Genomic DNA, 12,130 nt, shown 5'->3' with positions numbered 1-12,130 from the left:
TCCTGGCTGAGAGAAATTCTGTCACTAGTAAAGCGTAGAAGGCAGCTTCATTTATAGTAATTAGGCCCTATCGACCATTTTGTGAACACACCGAAAAGCCAACCCTTTTGCTCTGGAGGCCAAGGGAAGGAGACAGTCTTCCCTGAGATATGGCTGTTGTCAGGTATTTTAAAGATGTTTCAAGAGGCATGAGTTAGGGAAGATTTTAGCTGTTCTTTTTATAAATGTATACAGCCAGAAAAGATTCTTATTAGGAGGGTTAGCTTTCTTCCTCAGGTGAGACATCCTGGGAAGTGCATTGCTGTCTTTCCTTGCCCACTCCCACCAGATACTTTGAATGTAGGTCAGTTTGAACTCTTACGTGGGTCTTTGTAGCTTTGCATCTTCCAGTTCATAGAGGTAATGTGGTCTCGAATATCAGAGTAAGTTCTTAGACCGAACAACCTCTTAGTTATCATTAGGTAGTTTCCACTAATGTTTTCTACACAGTGTATCATCAGCTTGGTTTACTGGTAGCTATAAACATATCACAGGAGCGCAGCTGCTCAAAAAGCTTGGGAACAGATTTTGAATTTAACACTCGCAAGGCAAGGTGTAAAGGCTGACAGACAGCCCAGCATGGGTCAGGGCACAAGCAGAAACTCTTGCAAAATGCGATGCCAAAAAAGGAAAGGAGGTAATAAATTTGCATCTCTGCATGGGAAGAGGCAGTGGCCAAAATCTCTTGAAATTTGTGAAGGGGGAGAAGAAAACAGCTCAGTGGAGCACTCCGTGCACAGAAAAGTAATTATCCACTAGGTCGAAGTTACTCATGGCTGACTGGGCAGGTAAAGGTGGGGTGAAGGATGCCGTAGGCAGTGATATGTATTGTCACCTTTCAAACATAAAAGAGATGCTGTAGGACTGCACCCTGCTTGGGGAGGACACTGCTCTGCCCATGCTGCAGGCACCCTCTCCCTCCCCCCCGGTGCAGCCCCAGGCCTGCTGCTCCCTGGGCCTCGCTGGGTGCCCCAGGCAGAGCTGAAATGGAGCCCCTGGGCCCACAGGCAGGGTTTCGGGCGGGGGTCCCCAGTGGGCAGCGAAGATCTGGTGCTGCAGCCCGCTGGCTTGGTGTGCAAAATGCTAGGTCTGGCTTCCAGGCTGAACTGAGGCGGTTGGGTGTTTTGGGGGCATGGGGGTTTTTGGGGTGCTGAGTGCCCTGTGCCATGTTTTTAAGTGTAAAGAAGCAATTAGAAAGCAAGTTGGATTTAAAAAAAATGTACCACTGTTGTTCATACTTGCTACATTATGAGCAGCTAGCAACATAGTCTCCAATAGCGTGTACAGAAAAGGCAGTAGGTGTTTTTTCTCCCCAAAATATTGTTGGGTTTGTTTGAGGGACAGGCAGAGAGGTAACATGCCAGCAGAGAGCATAGTGTGCTTGCAAAGCATTGCTGGGATTTTTGTGGTGTTTCTTAAGGGAACTGAACTCAGCCTCAAAAGAGGGAGGTGAGAAAAGTGAAAGGGAAGGAGAAGGTAAAGGGAGAGATTGAGGAGAGAGGAGAAAAAAGATGGAGCTGCAGAGTGAAGGCACAGTGTGGAAAGGATGTTATCTAAATATAGCATTGGTAAGTAAGTTATTAGAGTGAATGCATGGTTGAGCAGTTTAAGTCACTTAATTGGTCTGTTAATCACTGGCCACGTTGCTTTCTGTTGGGCATGCATAACAGTGTTCCTTGTTTTTTTTCAGCAAATTTTTTTTTTTAAAGTTCTACAGATAGAATTTGAGGCCTTGAATATTTGCTATCATAGTACATGAGCATGCCTCCATATGTTCCTGTTTTACAAAATTATTACATCCTTAATAAAAGTTATGAAACAGGTGCACTATGCTTTGGGGGGGGGGGGGGGGGGGGGAACAAACCAAACCCAAACCAAACCCCAAACACCTCTATCTTTATCTCATTACAAGCCTAAACTAAAATCTCAATAGCCAAGCAGTCATGATTGTCCCAAAGAATTCTCTGAAATACATTTGTTTTGTACCTGATATGATTGCTGTAGCAAGTGAAGGTTAATGTGCCTGCCACCCCAATTGGAATGGTGGGTACAGTCATTAACAAATACCTCTCCCTCTTCTCTGTTAGTATCAATGGCTCAAGTACCTCCCTGAACATCAGGTTCACTCCCTGCTTTTTATCTGTTCCCCTTTTCTTCCTCAGCCTCCACAACTCCTTCTAATCAGGTTAACTTGTTTTCATTTGTGGCAATCGTTCGTCAATTTCTTCTGAGAACTTCCACAGCCAATACAGAAATCCATTAAATCTATATAACAGGTTAATCTCAACTAATAATTACTCATTAATCTTCCTGGAAATACACATTTTCTTCAGCCTATTGCCAAGTCACAAGCCTGGGAAAAAAAGTGAAGTATTTAATCTGTTTTGTAAAGTTTGTTAATGACAAATTCTGGCTGACAGATTGAAAAATTAGGTCCACTGTGTTGGGGTGCATTCAGTTTAAAAAAGTGATTAACTATATGCCAAGCTGTCAAAGAAATTTTGCATGAAAAAAGAGAAGTTGTTAACATTATGTCTGTGCCCAATGATTTCATAATGTCAGTTTTAAATATACATGGAAAAAAATTAAATCAGCAGCATACAGCCATTTTCAAAAAGTGCAGTTTTGAAACTATCAAGAGAGAAGCCTGAAACAGCTCTTTTAATCCCTCACACCCTCCCCCAATTTTCCCCGATGTATCTGTGACTTTAAAAACACTTTTATTTTCCCTCTAAAATGTTAGTTAGATCTGCTTGCTAATTGAATTGAATACAGACTTTGACTTTCCTGGAGAGCTCCTCCTTATTCTTGCCCTCCCATCAAACCACGGCTGCATCCTGGGAGGCTCTGTTTTCCAGTGCAGCTGGATTCGCTGACACAGGTAGGTCATAGCCTAGGATGATTCAGAAGTCCCACACTTGCTAAATAATTCAACCTATTTTATGGCTATTTGCTTAATATCCCATTTCTGCAGAGTTGGTAAAGTGTCTGACAAAAGGTCAAATTGATTGCACAGCTTCTTTCTGTTGAACTTAACTTCTGCTGCTTCTTGGTGCTGCTCCCAGTATATCTTCACTTCTGATTGATTTTCTTAATTCAAAAATTGACGCAAAAAGTCTTTTCTAATGAAAAGCCTGTTTGTCAATATTCTCCACTCCCTCTATGGATTTCTGTTACGTTTTAATTTTGATTACTAGCTCCTGACCTGTTTATATTCCGGTTTGCTTGAAAACCCAAATTTTTGTTCTCCCTATAAAATACTACATTTGCTCTCATCTTCTATATCACACCATGCTCTTGCATGAAAGGCATAATTTCATTTTCAGGATCTTTTTGGGAGAAGCTAACAGCGTCATGTTAACAGACCAGTAGAGTATCTTTATATTCAGAAATAGGAGAAAAATAACCTGTTGTGAGCAGCAAGTCTTTGTTCCTGGTCAGAGATGAATTCCCAGATAAAAGGATATATTTCTTCTTTGCCTTGTGACACAAAGTCAGACTTAAAAAGCCTTTTACTTGTTCAAAGTGACTCGGAAGCTGAGGAAGTGACACTATGTAAGACTGTGTATGACAGACAGTGCTGCTGTGTGCTTGTTCTGCGGATTCCAAGTACCCCTTTAGTTCTTGAACTCTTTTTAGTGTGATAGAAAACCCATCATAATGTTTGACTATTACAAAGCTTCAGCATCACAGGTGTTGAACTTTACCTTATGTTTGTGCACATCATACAAGTCAAATTGGGTTATAGACATTGTTTTGTGTTGTGGTGATGAATTATTTCTCTCACCGATCACCACACCAGCAATAGAGTACACAGTTGTAATAACACATTTTCATATTCCATTTGTTATTTCCAATATTGATTTAATCTTTTTCTGATACAGCATTTTTTCCCTTGGACTTACTTTGCTGTTGAATAAAGCAACTTTGAGGTTTCCTTTACTTGAAGAATAATTTTTAACTAAAAATTTCTATATTTGAAGGGAAAACAGCACACATTACCCAGTCCTCTAAGATTTTATACAACTGAGCATATCGTCTCGTTAATTTGGTTTTCCATGGTTCTGTATTGTCAGGCAAGCTGTTGAGGTGAGATGTAAGAGGAATTCAGTTGTGACAGAAGCACCTGCCCTTCTTTCATTCCTTAACTGTTGTGCGAAATGCTGGTCTCCTAGAACAGCGGATCTAACAACCAGGTTTCCTCTGCTAATGCAGAAGATTGTTCCTCATGTGGGTACCATGAACCCCTTCTTCATCAGCTCTTCAGTGTAATATGGCTAGTTAGGAAAGAAAGGTCTTTCACTGCCTGTGATGTGATGTTTCTTTTTCTATTCCTCTGATATTTTGAGCTAGCATTATGTGTCAGAATGATGCGAAGTGAGACTTTGAACTCTGAATCAGCAAGGACGATCAAATTTTGGTTGATCAGGACATCTTTACTAGCAACTTTTTGATGTGAAAGGGAAGTGAGTTGGCAGTTTTCCTTCTTATCCTAATGCATTGTACAGAGCAGTGCTGGGCATCTAGTGGATTTTTCTGATGCAGTGGATAGGCCACTGATTTATTCTGGAAGAGTTAATCAGCAGTCATACCTATCAGTGCACCAATTTTCTTCTGGTTTAACTATAGCAGTTCAAGATAAAATATTGTTAAAAAATTACAGACTGCAAACTAGTCTCATTTGTGCTTATAGCAATACACCCATAAATGCACATAGATTGTAGAAATAGAATATTCCTTGGGGAGGAGTGTCTCCAATTTCTCCTATTTTCACTGCATAGGTCAACAACCAAGATTTGAAAGCAAGAGGGGAAAAAGTTTCCCTGGCATCATGGCTTCTGTGCCCGCTTTCATACTTCCATTAAAGCTTTTAAATAGTATAGAGTGCTAAATAGTATAGAATAGCATCGACCATTGAGCTTTGCCTATGAGAGGCAGGTGGTATGGGTTTCTTGAAATTAAGTTTAACTATCAGGCCCTGTGGTTTTGATGGTGACAAAATCAACAACAGAAACAAAAATGCAGATCACACTGTTTGAAAAAGGCTACTTCTTTTTGGCCCTTTTTTACCCATTCCACCTCTCCTTCTTTGACACGGCGCTCAGAGCAGCTTTCTGTAACAAGGCTCTGCACAGACCAGGTGATGTTGCAGACACCCGTGTTCTCTCGTGAATCTGGGATTATCTTCAGCAGGCCTGTTTAGGTACAGTTTCCACTGACATTAGCAGAGTTTATCCAAGCTGGATTTTATTCTATTTTGTTAGCATTTATAGAAGGATGAGAAAATGGGTGGGTGAATGGTCCCTTTTGGACAGGGACAAGGGAAAGCATGAGTTAGAAAAGAGTAATTCTAACTTCAGATAGAAAAGGAAAATAGGAGATACAAGTCCCCAAGGCTCGGGGAACAAAATATATTCCCATTTACTTTCTATTAAGGATTCAAAATACGGACAGCAGCAGAAATAACTACTCTGTACAATCTAAAAATCACGGGTAGTCAGAAATTAGGTGGCAGCCAAGTCAATTACCAAGAATAAAGCTAAAATTTTATGTGTGATATGAAGTGATTCCAGCATCTGTGCATTTACCAGTCTACCCGTAGCTCTGTCATTGTCGGACACCTGCAGGTTTCACTGTGGCAGGTGCTTGCCTTTTCCACTACATATAACCCTCTTTTTTAGGGGTTTGCTGGTCATTTCCATCAGTAGGAGAGGTATTTTGTGAACCTTATAAAAGGGACTGCTTGTCAGTCTAGGAATGATAAAACATACTGCCTCCAGATTACAAGTTCTGAAAATGAAGCTGGCTGAAGGTAGTAGGGGAAGTGTTTTCATACTGCAAATGGAGATGTTAACATACCTACCTCATAACAACATTGTAAGATGTTTCATACTGCTTTTAAAACAGTCAGCACAAAAAAAGAAATAGAAAAGAATTAGCTCCACAGTAGGAAAACAGCTGAAAGGAAAAAAGCTGTTATGTGGATAAATGTAAATTTTGGCAAAAGGTAAAATCCTTTTTTCTTTTTTTCAGAATTCATCTGTATTTTCAATGTTAGACTTTATCATACTGTCCCAGCAGATCACACTTCCAGATTTGATTGTCTTCAAGGATAACCTTACTTTTAAAACAGAAAACATGACATACAGTTAGTTAAACTATGTAGCTATTAGAAATCTGGTAAGAAACTTCCAATGTTCTTTTTAAAATTCAAATCTTCATTTTCAAAATTTTTCTGAAAAATGTGTCCAGAAAATCCTTTTGTAACTCGGAGAAACCACCTCTAACCCAATTAGTTGGGATTTTGGTACAGTAGTTCCATAAGCATTAGCTCTCCATGGTAATTCTAGTTGACCTAAATCTGTTCCTGCAGGAATCCGAGTGAGTTTTACTTCTGGTTTCCAGGAAGACATGGAAGTGGCCAACCCGTCTCAAATTGTTTTGTTTTCTACTGAATGACTTAAAAGTGGCTCATATTCTGCAAAAGTCTTACTGGGTGTTGAAAGACTTTCAATTCCTATTCAAGGAATACTTACAAAGCTGATAGAAAATGGTAGTAAATGTCTTGGTAGCTCTTTTAAGAAAATTGGTTATCAAATATTCAAGTGCTTAGGCATGTTCTCTTCTTTCTTAATGTTACTGAATTGGTTATTCCCACAGACAGTGAATCAGAATATGTCTCTGTGACATAAGACTCTGTGGCCTGTAGTATTTTTTAAAAAGAAATCTGCTATTCATTAGTGTTGCAGAACATAAAGAGCAAAAGTTGGTGGAAATAAATGCTGTATGCTACTGTCTATTCAGACCCCAAGAAAGGCTTGCTTCATTTATTATGCAGGAACAAAATTCCCTGTTTACACTGTTTGCCTGAGCCGAGTGTGTCATGGAAGAGAAATTGTAGGGATGCACAATATCACACAAAACCTTTACTTGTTCTTAGAGTGCTCTTCCCCATGGGGTTACCAAATCAAGAGAGAAACATGAGTAAAACGCAGTTGGAGATTGTGACACAGACCTGGGCTTCTGAAATACATCTGAGGTTTTGCAGTACTTGGAGTGCTATTTTCTGGTAACTTTAATGTCACAAACCAGAAAATGTTAGTAGAGAAAAGGGAAAGATTCTGGAGCAATCCCTGTCTGCATATGCGTAGGTTGTCAAGCAGAGGAACAGCTAAATATGCTGTTGAAAGGGTTTAGTAGGGGAAAAAAGAAAAAAAAAAAAAAAAAGTATAGAAACCACTACCAAATTAATCCAGTAAATGTTTCTGTGACTTTAAATGAAATAATCTTGTTTCTGCTTTGTACAGCAATTTATCCTGCGTGTGCATCCTGTTGTCTCACTAGAGGCATTAAGGAGAGCAGAAGCTAACCCTTATCTCCAACCTTAGCACGGCTCCCTCACAATGTTTACAGATTTATCTCTTCTGAAGAACATAGATTTGAGTATTGATGTTCTTCATTCAAGTTATAAAGAATCCACCTAGTCGCTACACTTGCGATGTTCAGAGATGTTTTATATGATTCTTGAAGAACTAGTGTGAGAAGGATGAGAATGTGCATTTGTGTGGTTTCAAGTGAGGTTGTGGATGTTAGCGTAAAAACACTGAATCATGGTTCAGAGAGAACCAGTCACGTGCTGCCTAAACAATAGAAAGACCCTGCACTTAAACTCCTTTCTCATTATACCAACTTAAAGGTGGTTTTCTGTGAGTAAGTATTAGTGGAAAGCCTAAAATATGTTACAGGATTTCCTTCTACTTTTCCCTGTCCAAACTTTTGAAGTTTGCACAGCTTCAGCTGCACTTCAGCTTCAGCTTTGACAATAAGTCAAACATCAAGGGAGCACTTTGATCAATTTTAAGTGTATAGGAGTTTTTATGATTCAGAAAAAGTACATATTCTAACGATGGGAAGGTTATATGGGTTTGGAATGAAAATAGTTTTTTTCCCTCTTTCATTAACCAGTTTTATGAGCTAGGATCTTTATATAAAGATAGCTATCTGTACAAATGTCAAATTATTGAGCAACTCTTTCATGAATATGTGACAAGCCATTTTAATACCAATCACTGATCTTGGCAATGAGAGTGAAATCCCTTTGAATTTTGTTAGGTTAAATTTCTCTATTAAATATACTGCAAAATAGTGTGTTTGTTGTGCACTGCTGCAGTAGATGCAATGACTTTATGGTACCTGTTTTCTGATTTTTTCAGCAGAGCTTTCCTGAGAGGGTGATGCATATTAGCACATTGAAATGAAACAGGATGGCTATTCACAGTATTTCAATGAAAGAGAACATGCTCAGACTGCTGTATAATTAATTACCCCTTGGAGATATTATTTCATGTGGAGTAGATTTTCTTCTATTAAATTGCCATTTATTTGTGACCTTTAATTTATCATAAACAGTCTTCTTTCTACATTCTAGGCAGCAACGGAGAACAACAATAAATTGTTGCATTGCTCTCCTTAAATGACACTTACAGGTTGGCAGAGTTACAAGGAAGCTAGTAGGTTTGCCATTCAGGAGCTAAAATAAAGGGGTTTACAATGTAATTTTCCATCTATTGCCCCCAGCAACATTTTACCTCCTTGAAATTTTAGAAAGAGAGTTAACTGTTGGGTTTTCCCCTTCCAAAAGTTTCTGGGAGAAGTAGCCATTTGTGTCCTTTTTTAAAATTATTATTGCATTGGCCTCAGCAGGTGTTTAAGAGAAGTTTCTAATGCCAAACCTCTGAACCTGCTTAGCTATTTTCTGTTTCTTCCCTCTGTCCACTTTGGGGCGGGGGGGGGGGAGTTGAGGGCAGCCCCTGTACTTAGGTCTGCCCCAGGGAGCGTGGGTAAACCCAGGGAAGGTTGGCAGAATCTGAGTCAGCGTTTTTTTCCCCTTCAGACCCTGAAACGTTTCCCTCCCTTCCTCAGTGCATATACTATGTCCTGTCAAATCAAGCAAAACTGACCTCAGCTTCACTGTGACATTTCCAGAGAAGAGTACTGAAATGTGCACTGAAATTTTATGACTCCCAATCAGTCATGATAAATATTAATGGTAGTGGATGTTACGTATGTGGTCACTGTGGTTCACAAAAGGGGTGCGGCTCTGTGTAAGTAGAAAGGAGCTGTTTCTTTAAGGTCTGGATTGAATCTGGAATTTAAAGAAAAGGCTAAAATGCAAGCCTCTAGTCCAATCCATCAGCCTTTTACCTAAGCGTTGGCAGCAAATAGCGAAGGCTGTGTGCTATGACATTTTTAAAAATTAAAATGGGTATAATAATCATATTTATTTTTATTATAACCATTAGGAAGGACTGACTTTGGAGTCTAAGCTGATCCGGTTTATTCACCTGAAGCATTTGAAATGAAGCTCATATTTATGTGAAGGAAAGGGAAGGCTATTTTTCCTTGACAGGATCTTTGTGTACAAAATAATCCAACAGTAATTTTCCTCCGGTGTTCAGGCTGCACAGGTGCTGGCCAACAGAAATGGGCAAAATGGATGAGGCATTTTGGCAAGAAATCCTGAGAGGCAAGTTAAGCCATTTTGACTTCAGCAAAATAATTGTGAATTACTTCACCATTTGCACAGTGCCAAAGAACGGCAGAACCTTTTACAAGCTTAATGACGTCTACGGGGGTCTCTCACGGGGTTGTAGGAGTTTGTCACAAACATTGCTTGAGCCTCATTTCCACCGTTGGCGTCTCGATCCGCGACCCCAGAGCCCTCAGACTTCAGGGGTACGAAGAGTCTTGCCGAGTTCAGCGGGAGTAATCCCGTACGTGAAGTTGGTACTCGTGATGGTGGTGGAGCCTCAGAGTCGCCCGTGCCAGAGGCCAGGCCAGACTTTTACCCTCTAGCTTTTAACCTTGCCGTGCGCTGCTGCATGTCCTAAAAATCTGAGTGAAAGTCTTATTTTCTAGATGCCTGCATATTTAAGACAAAAGTTTCATAGCTTCAGGTCATGCAGTCTGCAAAGCAGAAATTTAAAGGAAAAATAATAAAAAACCCCTGTGCCCCAAAATACACTGCTTTGTATTAGAAGAGACTGATAAGCTAAAGAATGTGGGTTTTAATTAATTCGGTGTGAAGTTATGCTATGCTGAGGTTCTGTAGTAGCATATTGACTTCTGCTCTCAATTAGAAAACCTAAATAAAAATACATATGCATGAAGATTGATTGGCACTCGGGGGAGAGGGGCGGGGGGGGGAGAAAAAGAAAAAGCTGAAAATTTACGGCAGGGCCCAGCAGCATCTGCCGCGCTCAGCGCTTTGGCCGCCCAGGCTGCATTGAAATCGCTGTTGTCGCTGCAGCTTGAAGGCGGGATCCCGACCCCGTGTCGCGAGGGATGGTTCTCCCCCCACCCCAGTCGCGATCGCTACGGTGCGGCCGCGGCACAGCCGCGGGTTTTGTTGGGGGAGCGGGCGGGGCCTACGGCGATGAGGTGTTGCATGAATGAGGGCGATGGGGGGCTCGGCCCGCGGTTGCCATGGAGACCTTTGTGCCTGGCGGAGCGCGCCTCCCCCCCGCCCCGCGCGCCCGGCCTGCCCTGCCCGCGCTGCCCCGCTGGGCCGGCGGCAGCTGCCCGCGCCCGGCCTCGCCTCCCGCCCGCCGCGGAGTGCCTTGGAAATACCCGAAAGCAGCGAGAGGGCTGGGGGTTGTTGTTGTTGTCGTCGTCTTTCTGAGCGTTCAGAATGGCCGGCAGCGTTTGCCGGCTAATTTTTTTTTCAAGTTTCTTTTTCTAAGTGATAAAGGAGAAAAAAAAAAACCAAAAAAACCCCACAAAAATAAAACAAAATAAAAATAATGACTAGACCTGCTTGAGCTGCTGCTCCGGAGAGGAGGGAAACTCAGCTCAGCTTTGAGGAGACTTGCCAGTGCGAATGCCGAAGTGATTAAGGAGGTTAATTTACAAGCGGGCGACAAAGGTAAAGAGTTAAAGATGGATCGTTTGTTTGGGGCTGCTTTTGTAATGCGTTTGTTTGAGGTGAAATGAGAGATTTCGTGGAAAGGTCTATAACTGGTTTTAAACGTCACTTCTGAATGGCTTAGAGGCATTTTTGAACCTCAGAATGCTTTAAATCTGGTTACACAGGGGCGTATAGGTAACGTAATTGCTAGATTTTAAAGCCCACGTGAAATGCTATCTAACCTGTGGCCGTAGGTTTTGGTCGGGTTTTTTTGTGTTTTGTTTTTTTTTTTTTTTTTTTTTTTAATCAAACGGAGTTCTTGGCTCAAAAAGAAGGAGAAATCAGTATTTTAAAGTCCATTAAAGACTAGAAAGTAAACGTTTCTTTTTAGAGAAAGTGTCTTGTTTTCCCCAAACATTGCATGCCCTTACTCAGCAACACTTTATGTGATTGTGGTTATTTCTTGTTTCAAATTGTCCAAAGCAAAGATTTGAAAATCACTAATTCCCCCGAGATAAAATAATTTTAAAGACTAATTTTTCGTGTACAAAAATCTGCTTTTGTAAATGCATACTTTGAGCTTATAGACCTGTTGCTTTGTACTTTTACCTTAGAAAAATCTTCTCAATAAATACTACGTACTCAACCCTAGTGATTGATTTTTTTTTTTTCCCCCAGACTGTAGTCTTAAATAGGTGAGAATGGGATTTGCATCTCTTATAATTATGTTTAACTTTTAAGTCTTTAGTAAGCTTTCCAGGTAGACTTTTGTGTAGATGGGTCAGCTAATTTGAAATTTATTACAGAAGATTAGTGAAAATAATGCATGGTTATGACCTCCTAGTTTCATCTGGTGCTGCTCAAGTCCCAGGGAAATGTGACTGACTGTTCAAAGGATTAAACAAATGAATTTCATGTGCAAGTCAGTTATGTGAAAAAGTCCCAATAGCCTTTTCTGACACAGATCTGTATACTTGTTAAGGTAACAGTTTATTTACTGGTTTGATCTTTTGGCTGAATTAAAATGAAATCTCTCAAATGCAAAAACAAGCCCCTGTGTCTAGTGCTTCCTACAAAAAAAAAGGGGGGGGGGGTATAGAGCAGATTGATTTTACATCTTATTCCTGATTCAAGACACTGCAGGAATATGTTGTTTCGGAGTAATACTGGTTGCTAGTTTACTTA

General features: G+C 40.6%; 1 protein-coding gene across 6 annotated transcripts in view; it reads left to right on the top strand.

The window, feature by feature from the left end:
* The window catches only part of CTNND2 (catenin delta 2), a 692,458-nt gene that overhangs the window by 222,898 nt on the left and 457,430 nt on the right, over nucleotides 1–12,130 (top strand). Inside the window, exon 1 of one of the 6 annotated variants that reach the window (XM_075744822.1) lies at nucleotides 10,587–10,963. The exons of 4 other annotated variants lie outside the window; for them this stretch is intronic. The gene's annotated coding sequence lies outside the window, so the exon portion shown is untranslated. Of the gene's footprint in view, nucleotides 1–10,586; nucleotides 10,964–12,130 lie in introns of those variants that run through there. One more of the 6 variants, XM_075744819.1, reaches the window with a different exon arrangement.

This window comes from Balearica regulorum, chromosome 2 (genome assembly GCF_011004875.1).
Source record: "Balearica regulorum gibbericeps isolate bBalReg1 chromosome 2, bBalReg1.pri, whole genome shotgun sequence".
Classification (NCBI taxonomy): Eukaryota; Metazoa; Chordata; class Aves; order Gruiformes; family Gruidae; genus Balearica; species Balearica regulorum.
Note: the sequence above shows the minus strand (reverse complement) of the source record. Positions and strands in the feature narration are given on the sequence as shown.